This window comes from Athene cunicularia, assembly GCF_003259725.1.
Source record: "Athene cunicularia isolate RWA chromosome 3 unlocalized genomic scaffold, athCun1 chr3_part1, whole genome shotgun sequence".
NCBI classification, from domain to species: domain Eukaryota; kingdom Metazoa; phylum Chordata; class Aves; order Strigiformes; family Strigidae; genus Athene; species Athene cunicularia.
The window spans coordinates 122,081,827-122,103,600 of NW_020799097.1; the positions used below are offsets into that span (position 1 = coordinate 122,081,827).

The 21,774-nt window shown below is 38.5% G+C and overlaps 1 long non-coding RNA gene across 1 annotated transcript; it reads left to right on the forward strand.

Moving 5' to 3' along the window:
- The first annotated feature begins 452 nt into the window (after window positions 1-452).
- LOC113477724 lies at window positions 453-3,259 on the forward strand. Its single transcript, XR_003397950.1, has 4 exons — window positions 453-549; window positions 668-749; window positions 1,640-1,682; window positions 3,164-3,259. It is a non-coding gene; the product is annotated as an uncharacterized LOC113477724 (long non-coding RNA).
- The last annotated feature ends 18,515 nt before the right edge of the window (window positions 3,260-21,774 follow it).

Sequence of the window (21,774 nt, forward strand, 5' to 3'; positions counted from 1 at the left end):
TTTTATCTGACTTGTTATATAAATTAGAGTGATATGATGCATTGCTCGTATGCCTGATGTGAGCTCTCTGTGGCCTGAAAATGTATTTTAAATAATTATAGCCAATTAGGAAAAAGAGAAAAACAGTAACTGACTCCAGTGAGAATGTCTGTGGAATAGAGAAGATGTGATAGCGGGTTAAGGAAATAAACTTTCAAAATTCTGGCATTATTTGGCCACCTGCAGTAAAGATCTGATATCTAATGGAATTTGTATGTCCCCAAAATCTGACAGGTAGAATGCTACCTAGAGATATATGGGTAATAAAACACCTGGTACATGTGGATAATCAACACTTAACATCTCTCTTTCCCTTTTTCTTCTTTATTTCTTTTACTTCTTTTTTTTTACCTTTTTCTGTGTGTGTGAACTCAAGTTGGTAATCATTAAGCTTGTCAGAAAGATGGAGGAAGTGGGATAATACCAAATTCCATTACATGTAAAACCACGTAGAAAACAAGAGACATAAAAGGAGACAACAGATTCTTTTTGCATGGATGAAATCATGAGGTAAGTTTTCAAAGCCTTGCCCCACAGATTAATTTCCACCATCTCCATTAAGCCTAATGAAAATCACGTGTGTGTTTCTCAGTATTTCTTAGCATGGCCCTCCCTTGCCTCTTTGCAGCTTCTCCCTGGGACCTTCCACAACTCCTTTGATCAAACCTCCAAGACCTCTCCCATGAATTGCAGCTTCTGATCTGTTCAAAGTTAGTATGGGTAATGGAATGAAGAGAAGTGTGGCCCCTTTAGGCATCTCCACAGCCAGCTTTCATTATAAAACAGCACTGGTCTGAGCACAGAGTTGCTCAGGAAAGTGGTAGTGTGGCTTATTTAGCACCCAACTTTTGTTGGCTCTGGAGTCCTTGCTTTTTCTCAGGATTGGTGTGGTTGCATGGATGTGCATCATTTATTATTCCATTGTATTTTTTTGACATTTTACAATAGGGAAAATCCTCTTATTTAAACTCCGACACATCCAACAGTCTTGACCAAGTCCTGCCTGTTTATTTCTCCCTTGTTAATGTACCTGTTCTCCTATAAAATAGATAAGATTTCAGCTGGGAAATTCCCATAAAAATCTCATCCTGTTTGTTCTGTTGTATCTAACGTTATCAGGGCATCTCTGAATAGCTTTGCCAGTTAGACAGAAATATGTCACTGACAGCAAGGAACAAAATGCAGCTTTGATGTAGGGAAATGGTAAATCAGCCTACTTGTATTGGACCCAGAGAGTATACATGAGCTAAACTTGCTGCTTTTACTTGTAACTATCCCTAGAAGGGATTAAGTTTTTAAGATCTGGCTACATGCATTTCAGATATTAATATGTTCTTTTGGTTCTGTGCCTGAATAAGATTTAGAGGAATTTGGAGAGCAGCTGAATGCTAAAGCTTTAGGAGATCCAGCGTCAAAGCAGGGCACAGAGTAACCAACATCCTGTCAGCAAATCCTAATGTTCTATATTTAACCTACTATTAAAATTATATTTTGGTTTTTTTTGTCTACCTTCAATTCCAAAGTTTGTTTTTCTGTAAGATTGTAGAACAAGGCAAACTCAGTTAAAACTGTAACATTTATCTCACTGCTTTCTTTTTAGCTCACTGTTGATCTGATGGCAGCTGAAAGGGCAAATGAGAAAGGTAGGTATTATGTTTCAAGGGGAGAGTTATAAAAGTCTAAACTGCATCCAAAGTATATTTTACTCCTAATAATGAGAACTGGATGAACAGCATTTAAAAAAATATGAACCTGCCCCAACTACATTGGTTCAGAACTAACTGATCTAATGCAGTTTTCCAAAGAATAATTGATATTATATAATCATAACTGGCAGTTTATGTCATGAAAGTGACACTTGACACTTTCCTGCTAACCAGTATAACATCATCAATTAAAACATCACTTGTGTAATGACATTTTAGTAACCAGTTTAATATCATAAATTATGACATCACCGTCTTTTATGGCATCAGGTTTGAATAAAAGGTTTTCTTTAGAAGAGAGAAAAAGGTTTGTTTTTTTTAAAAAAAAAGGAGGAAACCTTAACATTGTCCCCCATTTTGTCCTTATAAAAGGTACATATGTTCTAGCCCTCTAGTCACTGTCCTCATTAGGAAGGATCTACAAGCTGAAAAGTGACAAACAAGGGTGACATAAACAGTTGAAAAGAATATGCTTTGGGTTAGCACAGACAACCTCCCAGTAGACACTAGTGTCCTTTGCATAACACCAATGGAAATCATCCAGAAATGGAGAAGAAAGTATGGGCATGCTCATGGAACCTGATGAACTCAATTATAGTGCAGTAATATTTACTGAGATGTGGTGTGAAAGTTCAAGATTGCGTCATTACCTACCAGTGGGTGTTCTTTTTCTGCATGGTCAGTGGCTTTGAAGTAATTCTTTATATCTTATTCTTCACTGAATGGTCAAATTTGGGTGCCAGCGTCTGGTATTTTACATCTCAGACTCTTGTGAGCACTGGATTTTATGACTGCTGGTGATTTGAGTACTGAGTTGGCAAATGGCTCCATTTATTTGTATCTATTTAGTGTCATGGAACCAGACAGGAGCCAGACATGAATTGAGTTCAGAGGATTCTCAATTAAACAAAGGTCTCTATGAATGTGTCCTTGTAGGATTAACTGCAAGGAGTCAAATATTTTAAGTATATTGTGTGTTTTCAGAGCTGGCTTTCTAAAGGCACATAGCATCAGCTTCCCTCTCTTCCTGCCAGGGTCAATAGAAGTGTTACCAGTGACCACAGCCACAAGCAGAACAAGTCATAATCAAGCATTTTCAAAATTCTTCCTCCCATTTTTTTTCTCTTGAAACTGAATCATTACCATATAAAGTTGTGCTGAACTCCACTGGGACTCTACGCTGAGATAATGTCCAGTGTATCTTCTATTGCTTGTGCAGAAACTTAACCTTGTACATGCAGATGATCATGTGCTTCTATGGTTTACCTTCATAGTAGGTTCTGGGTTTGCAAAGTGGGAAAAGAATCCTAGATAGGAAGTCAAATTCACATTGTAAAAACTGAACAACTGTTGTATATTGACTGAGGTATAAGCACTTCCCTGAGTAATCCAGAATAATTTCTCTTGCTAATTCCCAGACTGTGAATCAATGATATGACAAATGGGTGCCTCATGGCATCTGAGCAACTGTTCTGCCCTTGATCAAGTATCCACTGCTCAAGAGATGTCCAAATACTGACAAGAAGATGGTAAGTCGGTAAGTATGATAACACTTATTAAATTACAGACAAAATTTTAAGCAAATCCATGTAAATTGTCAGTGCATATCTTAGTGGTCTCCCGAGGATGCCATGATTTACCTACTCTCTTTTCTCAACATTTTTTCAAAAGTTTTTTTCCCCCATGAATATTTATGTCGATGCCTCATTTGCTGACTGAATTTCTACTCTACTGGAATTATGCTTCCCCATAGTGCATCCAGGAAAGGTGAGCCGTTAGAGGTGAGAAAAAGAGATTCCATGACCTTTAGGAAATAGCAAGTGGCACTAGATAAAACCTATTCAGTGAGGGGTTACTTATGGATTGGTTGGACATAATTACCAAAAAATTATTATCTCTCTGAAACAATTAACTTCAGGTAGATCAGAGTCCAAATCTCCAGAAGCTCTGAACTTTCGCAAATTGGCTTTGCCCATTGCCACTCATAGGCAATGAGTAACTTTTAAAATAGACATGAGTGATAGATACCACATATTTCTAGTTATGAATATGGACTTATTTACAGCTGGCACTTTTTTTAAAGTGAGTTGTAAATGTTAAGGTGCTAGATTCAATGCTTATGAATGTGTTTCCTTGGTGATAAAGCTTTCACTAAGTATGTTATCTGTGCTATCTTATATGCAGACAAGAGATGATTCACACTGTATGTTATAGGTCTTGTGCTTTAAAATTGAATCCTCTATTGACTTATAGCTGAGAAACATAGAAATCTAATCCACAGCTGGTTCTTCTTAAAAGTGAAGTTTTGGCAAAAGCAATGAAGGCTTTAATGCATTACAAAAGTGTACATTTTTAAAAGTTGTTTCACTTCCTATTTTCTCTCTACAAAACTCCCTGAAGTTAGAAGTGCTCTTGTGTTTCATCTTGCAGTTTCAGCAGAACATAGCTTTGATTTTGCATGCCCCGCTACTGCCTGTTAAATGCAAAGAAGATGTTAGTTCATGGGGGTACACAGATTAAATAAACAAATACATAGAATGAAATCTTTCTGGCGCAAAGAAGCAATTTATCTAATGATGAAGCAGTTGCAGTTGGAAATCTCTTCAGTGGAGAAATAGAAATGCCTTTAAAAAAGGTGAGGTGGGACAGAAAGACTGAGCAAAACCCTCCTTGCACTGACAAATAATGACACTTGCGTTACAGTGAAAAGTGCTGGCACAGTTGAGATCAATGGGAGTTTTACCTTTCTTTCTACTTAACCTTCCTTTGTAAGTAAAGTCAGGGAGACTTGGCCCATTGGATGTCTGTGAACAGTTACCTAATGCATCTCTGCTTTACTCTGGCCTGCTATAAAAGGATGCTCTTGGTTTTCATCAGCTCCAGCACTCAGGAGCTTAGAGGGGTCATAACACAGAAGAACAGGTAGATGCAAAAGATGCGAAGTGAAAGAAGGCCTGCTGCCAGCGCTGCTCTCAAAAAGCTGTCATCCCAGCGCACATTACACATTAGGGTTTGAGAACTATAAATGGCATAGGGTTATGTGCATTAATTGCATCATAAAGTAGAGGGGCCCCGAAGGAGGTCTGGTCTCAGCTGTGCTATGACTGGGACAAACAGTTAATGAGAGATCTTACAATCTCATTAGGCAGGACAGAAGTAGAGAGTATTAATCTCCCATTCTCTGTGTTTCAGACTTGAGTTTAAATGTGCCCATCATTTACACAAACATCCTGTGGAGTAGAGGGAAAGGGACCTGGCTTTTTCTGAATACTATTCCAGTTTCAGGGATTGGCTTTTCTTTCCTTTCTGTTTACACCAGCATGAGCTCTGGAACCCCCTATATTGTGCTTAAGTCATCAAAGATGTTCAGATTTGCTTTTTGCTTCTGATTTCAACTTTTGTTTGTATGGTTTATGTTTTTGACAGCTGTGGTATCATACAGTAAACTATGAACTGTTCTATTCCAAATGATCTTCTCTTAAGTTTTTAAATAACTAACTACTGTCTTTGCATATGCAAAACTATCCTACACATATTTTGAGAATGTTATTTTGGAGACTTCAGATACAGTAAAGGTAAATCAAGAACCAGGTCAAGTGGCATTGCATTTCTGAAGCATGGTGGCCAGACTTTCTGACCCTGCAAGTTTTAAAACCTCTTGTTGGACATTTAGAAGAAATGAGCCAGATGTTGGCCCCCTTTGTTACCCATTTAGCAAGCTGTAGCCCGGGCTGTAGCAACCTGGTGGAAAAATGGGTTTCCTGGTATGTGGTAATACCCTCACACAGGTCTGAGCTCTGCTATTGGAACTGGTACAGGCTTTCTGGCATCCCTAGATAAACTCTTGTGTCATTTACAAAAACTGTCAAGGGCTGGCATTGGCTTTGGAGAAACCTTAGAGATGGAACATGGGACTACCACACCATGGGCCAGCTTTGTAGAGACTACCAAGGTTACAGGCTGTAGGAATGGCTTTATGTTCTCTTTACCTCATGGGCGAGTTGTGTAGGACTGATCTGGAGAAATCTATTCATTGTTGGGTGGACATGAATATAAATGTAAGGATCTTTCATGGCAGCCTTCAAGTGGACTAACACCCTGCAGATGGCTCTGATTACACGCCAGAAGAAAGAAAGAAAGTGCAGTGCCTCCTAAAGTCCATATGGCTGCTTTTTGATTTGCTGCTATTGTTTATTTGGCTTTGGAACAGTTTTTGCTGGGGCTGTTGCCTAGATCCTGATTTTGGCACTGTTTTGTCTTTTCTTGTACTATTTTGTCCCAGTTTGTGTTTGGAAATGCCCAGAAGTGGAAGAGTCGCCACTTTGTCAATAGTGCAGGGGGCAAAGGATTTGTTTCCTTCACTCTTGGATGGCCTTGAAAATCCCCTTAGTTACTATTATCATTAGATTCTCACTCATATCATCCACTGTCTATTCTGCCTAAATATACTACCTCCAAACATAACAGTTCTGAAAAAATGTGCCCATTATTTTTCTTTCCAAATCAAGTCCAACAAAAAATGAACTAGCAGTATAGTTCCACTATAGTAACTGCTGATTTTGCCCCTTAATTCGAAAAAAGATTAAAAAGGAATAGCAATTAGCAATTACTCAGGAGCAATTATTCCTTTCAGTGACTCTTCCAGGATGCATAAACTCTCTGTCACTCTCACAGCTTTTCTCAGCTATGCAGCTGCCTGTCAACAAATACATGGTAAAATTCCTATCATTACCCATTCCTTACACTCAGAGTGTGTTAGGCCAAGATCCACAAATGTGATTTGCTTGCCTAGATTTCACCCATTCCACAAAGAAGTTTTCAATTTAATCGGAAACAACACAAAGCAAACAAGCTGTTCTTTAACCTAGGTAACTCCTCTAGAACAACTCCTTTGGAAAATGTCTGCATCAGGACAATCAAATATAAGGGGATTTGGAAAAATTTTGTTTCACCTAAACTTTGGCTGTATAACACATTTCCTAGAGAGCAGTTTCCTTTGTGAAAACTGAAAGTGGAGTGAGATGAAAATTAGTATTTCTCCTACCCCATCCTTGTCCTAAGTATATTACTGAATAACACTACTAATAGAAGAAAGTCATTTTGTAGGTTCCTGAAAGTTGTTCAGGATGGACCCTTGTGTGAGCACAGCAATTAGTTTGAAGAAGGCAGGTCCCATGTCTTTTTGCTTTGTTACATTTAAGGAAGTACAGGAACTAAAAAATACATTGTCAGTATTTACTGTCAATTTTGTCAATATGGTCATATTTCTTCTTAATTACAAAACCCACACATTTTTCAGGTAATAAGTGTTTTCATTAGTGTTATTTCCTCCCTCCAGGTTGAAGCATTTTAGAAAAATTTACAGATCTGACAAAAAACAGTAAACAAAATCAAACAAGGTAATGTTTACTTTTCTAGCAGTATGCTTTCATAGTCATTGTTGACATTTTTAGTTTTCTGACAATGGAGCTGTTTAGTAAGTCCCTTTAAATTCTTTCCCAGACAGAGCCAAAGTCATCTCCCAAGCAAATTCCTCCTTACAATTACAGTCTAATACTTCATATCTGGTATATCTTTCTCAGCACCTGATTATGAGCTAGGGAATTATGAACTAGTTATAGAATGTAATTTGTTTTTTAAAGTTCCTCTTTCTCATTCCCCATTTTTCAGTCGCCCTACGAATGTCTTTTATGAGCACCTGAAATCCCACCAGACCCCAGAGGACAAAGGCGGGTGCACAGGTGTTGCAAATACCCGGCCATGCCACTAACCAGTGACTTTGCAGGGAGCATTGTGAACATCAGCTTCGGATTTAAAGTATGCTGTTGCTCTGGCACTGCTGGGGGGGTGGCGTGGAGTGTGTGTTAAACAAATGAATATTATGTCATTTTTAATAAATATTCATTGGACTTGCATGGCTTCTCCTTGGTTGATGTATCAAGCCTTCACTAACTCCAAGATAGATAAGCTAATAGATACATCAGTTAAACCAAGTTGAGTTTAAGTGTCTTAGATTACAAAGCTTTGCATAAATTCTAATTCAAGCAGTTTCAGAAAAAAAGCATAACAAGTAGCCAATATGGGATAAAAATATTTTTATTTCAGTACCTTGTTCTTCATAACATCCTTCACAGATGCTATAATATTATTTTAGTCTTTAGAAAAATATCTAGCAACATGATTGTCTCACACCAGGCATAATCCCAGTGGAAATTAAAATTGCATGCATTTTCTCATCACTCTTTATTTAACAACTGGGAGAGTTTTAATATTTGAAACTCCGCAAGAAAATTGTCTTGAAACACAGAGATTCCTTTGGGGTAATTTCAATTCTGGTTTGTGTGAACTTTAGCTGAGCAGTTTTTTTACAGTAGTATGGATCTGTGGGTTGTATGATGGTTAACAGGACTTTCTATATGTGCTTCTCACCTAACATAGAAGGAAATGTAGCAAAGAACATTCTAATAAAATAATTTGAGTCAACTGGCCTCACTAATAAAGATGCCATGTTTCAATTTTTTAATAATTTCTTTTAAACCCATATCACTGGTTTTAAAAGTGAGCCTGAAAGTCACTGTATTCGTGCATGAAAGGCAGTACAGTTGTGACACTTCTTCAGTTTTCACAATAATAACATCAGACAAAAGAGAGTGAAAGAATAAGCAGAACTTGGCTGTGAACATTCAATGCCAGGAACAAGTGAACACAGGAAAATCACTTTAGACTCTAACAGCAACTAAAATTACAGCATCTTGTACAGAGCTATGTTTGATTAAAAGGGCAAAAGTTAGTTCTCAAAACAGAAGACAATAGAGAAAAATATAGAAACCTCTGCTTTGTTTACATGGAATATCTTTGAAAAGCTTTTGTGCTATTACTTCCCCAGCTCACTTGAGGGTAAGACAGCAGGGTAGGCTGTGCTAGGACGGAAAATAGCATTTTTGCATTGCTGACAAGAAAAATGGGGTGCTATCCCTGCTGTAAAGTTACTAAGAAGGGTTCTTTTTTATAACTCTTAAGTTCCAGTGCAAATCAGTTAGCATTTTTCTTGATGTTTTTGCAGACACTGATTTTTTTTTTTTTCTTTCCCCTGTATGTGAGAGGACATCTGACGTGCCCAGGAAATCAAGCATTGATGGGACTTGGTAATGCAGTTTGCTTAACTCAGAGCAGCAGTATCCAGAAACTGATGGCTCATCTACAAAATGAGGTGGCTGTTTCCCTTCAACAGCTAAAGGCCAAATGTTTGCAAACATTACAATAGGGTCTTGCAAGTGGTCATAGAAAAGTGACAGTGGATTTAGTAGGATTGATTGTATCATCTGATTTCCATTAGAACCTTTTTCTTTTTGCCTGTAATCATCTTTCAGGAGATAGACCTGCTAGCAAGGCACCATGGCTATCATATATTGGTTTCCTGTATTCATTATAGCTCAGATCTCTTCTACAGATTGAAGATTCAGACATCAATAAGCACCTTTCAGGAACACTCCATTCACATTCAGAGAATGTGGTTATTCTACTGCCTTGCGTTGGGCATCGTCACTTGTTTGCATGTGTTCAACAGACTAACATCAACACTCTTGTCATGTATCTTGAAGTTTCCATATTCAGCATTTCTAAGACAGAGAAAGACTTGCCAGTCCCTATCAGGAATCTGGAGCTCTTCACTCAAGTGTTTTTAGCAAAGTCAAAACAGTAATGTCCAAGGCTTCTCCTTATGCAGAACTTCACACTGGAGCTGATATTAGTGCCACCATATTCGAACCCAATTTGCTTGTCAGCTATGATTACACATGGAAATGCATGCTCAGATATATATTTCACTCCTATTCTAATATTTGAATCTTTTTCCGTGAATCTTAATCACAACATCTTTTTCTCCCACTAAATGTCTCACAGGAGTTTTGTTTACTAATTCTTCAACTATAATAACGAAGGAATACATCAGGCCTCTGGGCATCAGATCTACCCCTCCAGTGCAGCATCAGCAAGACCAAACAGAAACGGAAAGTGCTTCATGTGCTCTTCTTCACATTAAGTCCTCTGCAAAGATACGAGGTGAGTATTTGCCAGGTCAGAACTTCTATCATCAGACTCCATTTCAGTGGCACAGTGGGTACCTGTGGGTAAGTCTGTAAGAGAAGAAAGGTCAAGGAAGATGTTTATTCTCAAACTGCTCTGCCACAGTGTAAGACCTCAGGAATTGTAATAGCATTGTCCAAATGGGCTTCAGATACTTGTGGAATGTGGGTAGCAAACAGCAATTTGATGTTGAAGGGAGTCCTCTGTAAGTGTTTTGCAAAAGTCAAGTTTTTCACCAAAACATCAAATCAGAACCCCTAAAATGCCAAAAGCTTGTTGTTCCACTGGTTTTTGCTCTCCACTTAAACTGAATGCTAAGAATTCAGTATCCTGGTAGTGGATGGAAAGACCATGTTTCTGAGAAAAAGAAGGCTATTGGTAGACTAAAGGTAGATTCTGACTGAGCTTGAGATTTTTATGCCTAGAACAAGGGCACTGAGGTTGTTGTCAGAGTTGCCTGTGCAAGCCATGTGCATCAGGAGGCCCACTTTAGACCACTAATTGTCAAAACTGTCTATCAGATCTCATACTGTTCAGCCCCCACAGTCACATGTGTTAGATGAGCCTTTGGAGCAAAGACTACTACCTTCTGCCCAGGCAACAGGCTCTTCTAAACCAGGGGCTGATTTTGCATTCTAAACCTTGGAAATCAAGTTTCAATTGGTTGAGGCCAGGATTGTGTGTGTTCTGTTTGTGTAGAGCCTAGCACAGCAAACACCAGCCTGTGATCTGCTTCTTATGTGCAGTGGTGTTGTGGCAGGCCAGATATCCATGTCAAAAATTAACTTTATTTCCTACCGAAAAGTCCTGTCATCACCTTGTCTGTACTTGGGCACTGAAAAGATTTTGATTTGTGTTGGTCATGGATAGTTCTTTGGAGTGTACACAACTCTCACCAGATTATTCACTGAGGTTGCCATTTATTTCCGTTTGCAGACCATCTCAGTTACCCCTTTAAATATTGCACCTCTAATTATCACAGTCTTTCAACCTTATCGACGTCATTGTGGTTATTTCCTAGAGTCTGTTTCTTCTGTATTATCATGACTGATACAAGTATATTAAAGAATTTCCCTTTTATATTCCAGCCTGAATATCAGTATTTGAGGAACAAACAGGTCATCTTGCTGATAGGAAGGGTTTTTTTGCACAGAAGGCATTTTATTTCTTACTCTCTTTGGTATTTTAACAAGAGCAATCAACTTGATTCCGCATTCTCTTGTGAGATTTTGCCTTCTGGGTAAAGAACATCCTTTACCTCCACTTCTTTCCCTTTTCCCAAACATTCTTCTGCTGTGCTGAGAAGATGGAATGTATAGGTGATATCCCTTTCAGAAAATATATCCATCATATATCACAAGTATTGTCATTATGATGTATTAATGTAATGCATCATCAGAGAGCTGTCAGGGTGAAGATTTATTACTCTAAAATAAGTTATGTTAAGACACTGGGGAATGGGTTGACAGAATTTTTGTTTATTTTTCTAAATTAAGGACTTTTAAAGTAAGTCTAAAAATCTCTTACCTTCATGAAGAGAGTCACAGAAAAGAGGACTTGAATCCAAAACACCAGAAGGACTCAGGAGGCCTCACAGAATAAGAATTTAGGTTTTTTTTCCCCAGGTAGTTTCCATGAGGACTGCAAAGTTTAAGTTTCCATCTTAGATGAGAGCTACAGTGGGCAGTCAAAATCATTTTAATCAACTTGAACTGGACTTTACTGTATCTCCTTTAAAGGAAAACAGAGTTGCCAAAGCATAAAGACTTGAGCTAAAAAAGGCAAGTCAGACTAGAAATGGTCTAAAAATACTAGTATTTTTCCAAGTGTGTCCTGTGGACTTATCATAAACCTGATACAAATGCACTGAAATCAGTGAGAGCTTTTCAGAAGGTTTGCACAGACTTTGGATCAAACCCCTTCCCTGCATCATGTGGTGAAGCCATGAAACTTGGCACATTTATAGCATTGTAACATAAAGCCATCTGTGTATGAGTACAAACTTTTCCTTATTGCCAAAGTGCTTAATGTAATTACAGTCAGGCTTGCTTCTCCTCTGCTTGGTTCATCCATATGCCAAGATGGACGGAAACTTGCACTGGATCCCACAGCATCTGAGTTTGCATGGAGCTTATAGCAGCTTACATTGCTAACCTTGTAATCTTAGGCACTTTTGCATTTTAAGGAACACACATAAACTTACAGACTGTCTTAAGGGGAAACTGGTAACAGAAATATGCCAGAAAGTTCAGTCTGGATTCTTTTCTTGCTAACTACACAAGACACCTTGACTTAGGAGATCAGTTGTCCTCGCTTCCCCGTATTGTTGAGGAGTCAGAGGTGTCACAGAGTTTGGATAACTAAGATGGGAATTGCCTTCAGGAGGTGACTTTTACTCTTTGCTGGGTAGAAAATGAATGCAGAGCTCCTATTCACCTTGTTCACTGCCTAAAGAAGGTTGTATTAATCCTGTATCGGTTCCCCAGGCTGTCCCTGTCCATAAGCAGCTGCAAAGTAGTTGTTTCATCTTACAATTCACTCTTTATGTTGACTTCAGCTATTTCCAAATGCAATGTTATCCCATGGCATTAATTGTATCCTTTCATTTCTTATATCATGGTATTTGCATGCAGTTTCTTTAATACATATTATAATACTGGTCAGTGGAAGTTAAATACCAAGGTTGCGTATAGGTTAATTAATGCACCGTGCTTGCTGCTGACTGACGTAATTACTGATAGGTGGTACACTGAACTTGACCCTACAGCTCACAGACATGTACTTGACTTTATCAGTGGGGATGGTATATTTGAAAGGAATATTAACAGTAAAAAGAAACATATGCAGTGGATGCTTTTGCAGGTGCAGGGAATAAGTTTTCAGGAAAAAAGAATTGCTGAAGGCAAAAGGTGGTTATGCCAGAAAAGCATGCAAATTTCTCTTTCTGAAGGAAAACAATGATAAGCTGCTTAATTTTGGCCGATTTTAAGAAGATGGTTTAATTAATTACCTAAAATGTAGGTGTGGAATGTGTGCCAAAGTTATGCAGATTACCTCTTCCCAAAGTCCTTTATAAACTCTGTTACTAACAGTATAAGTAAAACCATTCCTCTTGCATAAACTTCGTAATGGTTTAATCATGTATAATGACACAGATACATTGGCTCAAGACAGATTTATTTTGAGATATTATCAAAAATGGGTATATACTGGTGCTTATAAAGCACCTGCACTTTGCGGATGCCGAATAACCTGTTTCTGCGCATACAGAAAGCTTTCCTGGCTCTCCAATAGGTTGTGTAGATACGTGCTTATGGTTAAAAATGTACTTTTATCTATGGACACTGTAGATACATGTCAAATACATCAGGGATTTACTTTCCTAAGCTGAGATGTTAAAAGGGCACGTTTTAAAAAAGAAATTTGTAACTAGTCAAAAATTTTCATAGTATCAACTAATGTGCTTAATGGAAGAAAGTGAGCCTGGTCTTCTGTAGTGTTGGGGAGGTGTGAGCTTGTAGGATCACCTTATGAAGCATGGTAATTGAGGGAAGATTTGTGTTGGGATCTGTAGTCTGATGACGATAGTTTCTTTCCTAATTTTGTGATGCCAAAAGAAAGGACTTCTGACCCATGCTGCAAGTGTTAAGAGGCAAATAAGTCTTTCATTTATAGGTTTCTGTGGGAGGTTGTCACACATGCTACAAATCAGAAGTTTAAGTGTTTGTGTTGCATAAAGGTTGAAGTATAAGGAGTTTGCCCAAACTCACGTCCCCTCTGTGATTAGAGTTTCACTCAGATTTAGTTTCTGTGGTGATTGCTGATCACATCACCAGTTAACACAATCTTAGGTCAGTGAGTTTTAAAGGAGGTAAAACATCTTGGGGAGACCATATGAAATCTATCATGCCAAACCACTGATAACTCCACATCTTATTAGCTTCAATTAAGTATTTCCATGGGGAACCGTGGAACTGTTTAAAGTCATGATGACACATACACACTCTTTGTTCCATCCAAAGAAATAATCTGTTTTCCAGATTTCCAAATAGCCAAGCTATTTTGTTATTGTTTTTTTCTTTTCTTCCTTTTAAAAGAAATAATTTATAAGAATTTATCTTGGGCTTGCTACAGATTTAAAAGGAGACAAAAGGTTTCTTCTGTCCGACTTTTAAATTATATGCATGACCAAAGATAAATATGTTTTTTATTTATAGCTGTGGATAGATGCCAAACAAAGCCTTTCATATGACGCACCGCTGCTGTAGTAGAGAAGTACTTAAAACAGTTCCAGTCAAGTTAGGCCCCAAGACTTTCATGCAACTTCATGCAAAATGGTTAAGACCTTTTTTTTTTTTTTTTTTTTTTTCCTTTTCTTTTGAACATCTTCAAAGGTTACAAGTGCAACATGCTTAGAGGATGCCAGGCTTCTTCCTGTCGAGCTGAGATGGTCTGAAAACCACATTGAAACGTGGGAAACTGCAGCTACCACAGATTGCAGATGAGGGGGGGTTTTTTGCAGGCTGTAGATCTCTCCTGCCCCTACCCGTGTGGTTGGTATGGAGTTGGATGAAGGTTATGGATGGAGGCTGGCAAAGCAAAGGATTGGTGTGCTGTTATGAGACTGGGATGAAAGGACTTTGACAATACTGCTGAATAGGAATACTTGTGAAGCTAATACAAACAATTTGTAATTGTCAGAGCTGAAAAGTAAAAACATGATTATAAACTGTGCCTAGGATCAGCTTATGTCAGCTTTAAATGATTTAAAAGTCTAGTGTCTGGAGCTGCATCTTACTTGCCTGTAAAACTCCTTAAAGAAGACTTACATAACTGTATAAGCATGTCTCTCCCTTCTTGTGTTTTTATTGTGAAAAGTAACCCTTTATCCAGCTGACAGGAGACTGTTTTTTAGGACAGATGTGAAACAAAGCCTTACAGATAAACCGGAAAATACAGAATTTCTCATTTTAAATAGAATGAGACAATTGCCTTGTAGCAGTAACTCTTTTAGAAACTACTGGTTGTCCTTGTTTTATACAAGGAGAGGCTTTGAATAGTGAGGTGCTAATGCACCTTGTGCTGTGCCAGGCTTGGAAACTGTTTCTGTGTGGAGGTGAAGGAAGTCTGTAAAAGATGCAAACTTCTCCAAGAGAAGGGAAGGATCATAAGAAAGCATCCTCTGTTACCTAGAGCCTACCATCATTATGCCTGACACTAACTTATTATCCCTTGATATCTGAAGCAGGTGATTATCTTCGATGACACTGCACAACAGTATGCAAAGGAGATGCCTTCCTTCTAATTTTGGCTCCTGAATGCCAAATGTGGTAGCTTCTTCCCTACACTGTTTCCAGCCTCCCTTTACTCAGACATGTACAAAAATTAAAATCCTACTAAATACTACTGAGCATCACTTTTCAGGTACTAGGTTACATTTCTGATTTTGCTAGAAGTGCCTCTGTCTTCCCATCACCTAGGAGTCTGGAGTAGGCTGGAAGCAACCAATTTACCATGTAATAAAATAGGTTCCAGTTGACACAAGTCAAGGGCAAAACTATTAAGTCATTAGGGCTAATGTTGTAACATTCTGATACAAAGGCATGGCCTGGACCTTTCAGATGTACATCTGACCTTTGAGGATTAAGTTTCTTTGCAGCTTATTTTTGCTATTCCAAATCTGTCTTTTTTAACTTCTGCTTCCCATGCATTGATCTTTGGCCCTGTGCTAGGTACAGCTTGCATAGCCGCCTCTGCAGCCGTAATTTGTCCCTGTTTTATCAGAGGAAATGAAGACAGAAAAGATGTTACATTCTTAATCCCACAGTACTAAGAGTACATCAAGTATTCCTTTGCTTTGCAGTGCCCATGTCAGAGCTTGGCCCAAGGGGCTGCTGGTAGAAGGGGGTTGAGGAAATAGAGATGGCCCTCAGGATTCTTCCACAAAGCAGAGAAAGTGAGGATTTCCTAAAGCAATCTTAAAGCAATGTCATTTCAATATATATAATATAAATGTGTCTTGCTATGGTCCTGTGATATTTTACTAAGTAACTTTTCTCAAATCTGATGTTTTTTCAATTAACCAGATTATTATTTCAACCATTGTATCTTCCAGCACAGCAGCGGGTCTGCACTTGTTTCACTTTCATTGCATAGGCTGTCATAATTACTATCTCTCAGGAATAGTTCACTTAATGTCAACTTCATAAACTTTTTTAGCATTGAACATTTTGGTTTAATGCTTTTCCTTTTATGAATCACTCTCTGAAATAAGGAGCCAGGAAGTTTTCTCCCTTGGACCTGTGCTGGGTTGTGTCTGCACTGACGGTCACTCTGAAGGCTAACTGTTCTCCGGGTGAAATTAGCCTTACCCACGGGTAAGCTTTGTGGCCTTCATCTGTAATGAGCCATTTTTCATTTTTAAGATGCACAAAGAAACCAGATACCCCAAGCTCTCATGTAAGTCCTGTGTCTGAAACTTTTGACCAAAATGTTTTAGAGCATATAGACAGGCCAAGAACATACATCAAGGCCTCAGTGACATTGTCAAAGCTACTTGCAGTAAGCCATTATTTAACAAAGAAGGCTCATTTAATAAGATGCTTTTGTTAGTTATGTAGGAATTTATTCAGTAATGTGGAGCATTCACCAAAAAATATCTGAGAATATTTTACATTTCATTTGTAAATTGTTTTTTAAGTCTATCTTGCTTATGCATTTGGCATCTCCTACCATTCTTTTAAAAGGACATTTGGGAAGCAAGGCATCCAGTAAGCTTATGGCAATAAGCCGTGGAATGCTATATTTCATTAATTTCTGGTTTATTTTATTTTTGCAATCCATATTTTTAAATATGATGGTGATGAGGAAATGCTGTATTTAATGAATTCCTGTTTTATTTTATTTTATTTTATATTTGCATTCAGCAACTTTAAATACAGCGGTGATGGGGAAAATGAAGTTGCAGTAAAAAAGATTTTGCTCCTAAGACTGAACATGCCAAGGTAGGTCTGGAACGGATGCTCATGGCTGAATTAATAAACTCTGACTGTAGAGGTTTCGAACATGAATTCTGACAGACCCTTCACTATGACAATACTAGTGGGAGTCACAATAATATCATCTGCTGCTGAACATCGCTAGTATGTGAGCACTGTCGTGCCAAAGGTTAATATGCCAGTTTTATTTCCTTCTCTATACAGCTATAATTTAAACGAGTTGCACACATAAGTGATGTTATATGCATAGGGTTTTGCATTAAGTTTGCTATGTCAGATTTGTTTATAAAAATCATATTTTGAACCACTTGCCCAGGGGCTCTGTTCAGGGGAGCTGCAAGCTGATTTCTTTTAAAGAGGCAGGTTTCATTTTTCATGCACTTTCAGTAGCGATTTTGGAGCTCTGAACAGGGAGCTCAGTTTTAAAATTAGCATTTGCGCAGGTTTACAATTAGGTTTAATTATTTAGCAACAGCAAGTTTAATCTAGTTTTACATGTGTGCCTCATGAGCCTTTCCATAGCTTACCAGGATTGGAAGGGGCCCCTGCCTCTCTTGGGGGAAATTGCTTCCCAACATTTTGGAGACCGTTTACAATGTTTTTGTTCCTATGCTGCAATGTTAACATTGCCCATAAACCTAATAGTCACACAGTAGTTAATAAGGGGCAGAAAGTTTTATAGTCTTTTCCGCAGTTGTTAAAATCCTACTACTGTAATTTAGTTCTAGCCACACAAAAAAACATCAGTTGTGAAAAAATAAGATACTCTATATTGGTGTATTCTTGGAAACCAATGGAAGAGAGGACCTCTGCTGAGCATCTAGCTGAACGTAATGAACTTAGGGATTATTTAAATTGCTTGGCTTGTAATATAAACACTTGAGGGCTTGCCAGCAGTGTACCTTCAGGATTTGTGGCTTTTCTAAAAAAAAAAAAAGTTGATTTTTTTTTTCAGAATCCATTGCAATTAGTGGCACTGTGGCAAAGGATAATTTATCAAATTGCTTCTCAGTTACAAGAAATAGAATCCATTAATGATTTTGCCAACATATTTTTAGTCAGATTTGGCAAGGATCATTTTCTAGCTGTCTTTCTATGTTATGTAAACTAAGAACATTACCAGGGTACCAGCTGAATCATCCTTTGTGCCACTGTAGACCTTCAGAAGAGTTTTGACCTTCTCCTGTTAGAAGAGATGCTGATATTTATGACCGCACCAGTGGAAATGTAATCTCAAAGTTTGTAAGATCTCTAGTATCAAACCTGAACTGAAATGGGCTCAATGTAATTAGGGATTGACTAGTAGTACCTGTTGGGTACACACTTACTGCAGTTCCTTTACTACATCAACAGGGAGCTCAAACGACTGAACCCAGGACAGAGGGGTTACTGGAAGGAGTGGCAGATGAGAACAGCTCACAAATTTCTCTAAAAGAGAATTTTCCATTAATCAGCCTCTGCTAACAGCTAAAAAGTCAAATAAAATTGCAACCACCTTTAATTCATCATGTTTCTTCTCAGAAGGTACCTGTTCTAGTAATACATGGAAAATTAATATAGAGATTATTACACAATAGTGAAGAGTGGTGGGGAAAAGAATAAGCAAAAGCTTATTTGTTTCAGAATTGGAATATTATGGACACCATGAGCTCTTAAGCTCAGTGATACCTCATGCTGTCTGAAAGGGTAGAATTCTAATTACCTGGCTGCCATAACTGTACTTCAGTGCTTAAAATGTGATTTCCTTTAGATTTCATCTTCTGCCTGTGTTGTCTAGGATTGCAATATGTTCTGAGCTTTCTCGAACATTTCTAAAATACATTTTTCCAGAGTTTACCTTGCTACTTATATCTTAACATTGTTTTCCCCACCATCCCTGAAAAGAGGGATATGGGATATCTCGGATGAGCTTGGCACCACCAATACATTGGGTTTTTCATCCTCTGAAAACTGGGTGCAGCCAAAGGAGTAGAAGTCTGTGGGTTTGGTGTTGAATTTAGTGGGACTTTTGAGTGCTGGGAACAGATAGTTTAACAGTGATAGAAACGAAGGGTGTGTTGTGTCTGTGATGGGCAGACACTTCAACAAGAAGCGTCCATGAACAGGGATAAAGCTCCACACTTACTCCCCTGTGCGCTGTGCCAAAGCGTTGCCCAAATACAGCACAATTACACTGCCACCATACTATAATAGAAGTCTAAAAAGGAAATGGTACTATTCACTCAGTAATTTCTGACTACTGGGTTCATTTTGAAGCACATATATGGGAGTACCCTTGTAATTATCTATCTAAAAATATAGCACTGCCATTTTTGGGTTGGTTTTTGAAGAGTGGTTGCATAAAACCTTATCAAGATGCTTGATATACTCTGCTGTGCTCTTCTTGGGCTGGATTATTACTGGGGAAATTAACTCAGCATTGCAATGGTTGCAATGCTTTCCAGCTCTGGCATGTTCAGTGCCCTGTATGTGATTCTACACAACGTGTCTGAAATTCCCATAACTGGCAGGCTTGATGCTGATGGAGTGGGAAGGAATCTGAAGTAGAAGCAGGTCCCTGTGCCTGCCCCTCCCCACACAGCATGGCTTCCTTGTTCTTTGGGGCTCTTCACACCTGGTCTGGTGCCAGATATTTTCTGCTTAACCACAGGAGTAAACCAGAACTTCCTCCTTATTGTCTTGAACGAGTTGTGGGGAGAGCAGAGGGGAAACTCTTTCCCTACTCCTGGACACCCTAAAACTATATACAGCCCTTCTCCCAAAAGTAGAGTTTGCTGTTGTCTTGACAGGCTGCTTCTATCAAGAAGTCAAGCCTTGCTCTGGAAAACAGACTTGTCTTCGTGTGGTAAGTTTATTCTCCTAAACCTTGATCCCCAAACCACTGAAATCAACAGTGTTTTGAAGTCAATTTCCACCGATTTTCATGGTCTGGAGATTAGATTTCACTGCCTTTTCAACCCTGGATCTCAACAATTCCTGACTGCCTCTCTCTGGCTCTTTTTTTTTCTCTACTGCGGGAAAAAAAGATGCTATTTAACATGATGAGATCTAAATAACTGGGCACTGTGCGTGGAAACTACAGCTCTATTGTTAGCCCCATTTCACAGACAAGCTGTATCTGAAATGATACCTCCAAATTGCAGCAAAGCCAAGAATAGAATCCAAGTTTTGTTCTGTAGATAAACTAGTATAAGGAAAAATTTCAGCCTCATTTTCATTTGCAAATATTTCCAAACATCTTGCCTTATCCTTAGTCTTCTGAAAATACAGCTGTGAACTGGAGATGCTTCATGTTCTTTTTCCTATTGCATTACTTTTCCTTCATTTTCTTTTCTTTGTTAGTTTCAGTCATTAACAGTTTCTCAATAAACCAGTTATGGGTAAAAATATACTAATAAGGAATTGAGCATTTTTATTCTTGTGCTGATCGAGGTAGAATACTACAGGGAAAATACACTGATCTTTTCAAATCAAAACAGAGTATTTTTCTTCCAAAACTGAACTAACTTACAAGCCTCAACACTCATAAATTTGACTAAGAATTAGGCTTCTTAAAAAGGACGCTGGGACCCTTCTCAGATTTTCCATTACTGAGGAAGTATCCTTTAGTTCAGCAATCCGTCAGGGAAGACAGTTTGAGAGCTACATTGTAGGTGACACTTTGGAATTGTAGTTTTTTGGGTATTTATCAACTGCTGCATTTTCAGCTTGAGGTACCAATGTTTTTGTGTCCCGTACTAAATCACAGAATGTTTACATGCAATTAGGTATGTGCCTACGGAGTAGAAGACACCGGGAAACAGGATTTTCCAGAGGCAGTAGCTCGTTCAGAGGCCCAGAGCCACTGCAGTAGCTGTTGTCAGGGAGGACTGAGTGGCAGTTCTAATTACCAGTGTCTACACAGGTTTCTCATAGGAAGATACAAGCTGTCACGATCCCTTGCCAATCACACGAGAACTGACCTAGGGAGAACATCAACTGAAGGTGAGTGTACATGTCCAATAAATCCAGTCCCCACTGCATTAGCTCATTTTTAGGATTGTCCTGAAAAGACATTCAGCCTGTAACATAAAACCTTCAGCTGAGCAGAAAATATACAGAATGATGATGACTTTAAATTTGGGTTCATGCCCTCTGGGGCATGAATTCATAGTACTTTGGATGTGATTTGATAACGTACTGAGTGCTGAAGGAACACAGAATCTCTAGACGAGTTCATAAAGACAGAACATTTATGCAGTTTCGGTGCTCTCCTAATCAAAGGAAGTAAAAGAAATTTTATTCTTAATTTTGCTGCAAATGTTATTCTTAATTTGCAATGAAACCGTGCTTTCTATAGAAGATGTTTCTCAGAAATACGATGTTTAAAGTTAGTGCATAAATTTATGCATGCAACTGATAGGCTGTTTTCTGATTTTTCACCTTCTTCCATTGAATGTATTAGAGACTTGTTCTTGAACATAGTTTAGACAATACATGTGTCACAAGCAATGATGAATCAAAGAAAGAAAGCATCCAGAAAGGGAAGCTAACTAGACAGGTAGGCCCTCATCAACTTCACATTCTGTTCCGTAGCTACAATAACAATAATTGAGTCAGACACATGGATTTTAAGTGCCTCTTAAAGAGGAAAGTTAGGGAGAGACACTGTGGAAAGAAAATTATATACTGAAATGTGGCATCTCAGTTTTGCAGCTGCCAACCTTGTTCTGTCAGTAGCCACAGCTGTTGCCTTTTCTTCTAAACTTAGCAGGGGATGGGTGAAACAAAAGAGAAGCAGTGCAGGCACTTCAGCTGACAAGGAGGTGTGGGTCTGAGTTCCCCCCGTATAATCAAAGGAAACCTTTAATTGGTTTTAACTCTTGAGAGAGAGGTATTTTATTTGTGTGGACAGAGGATGACACCAAGGAGATGTGTGCCTGCCTCATGTGGATGGATGCACTCTC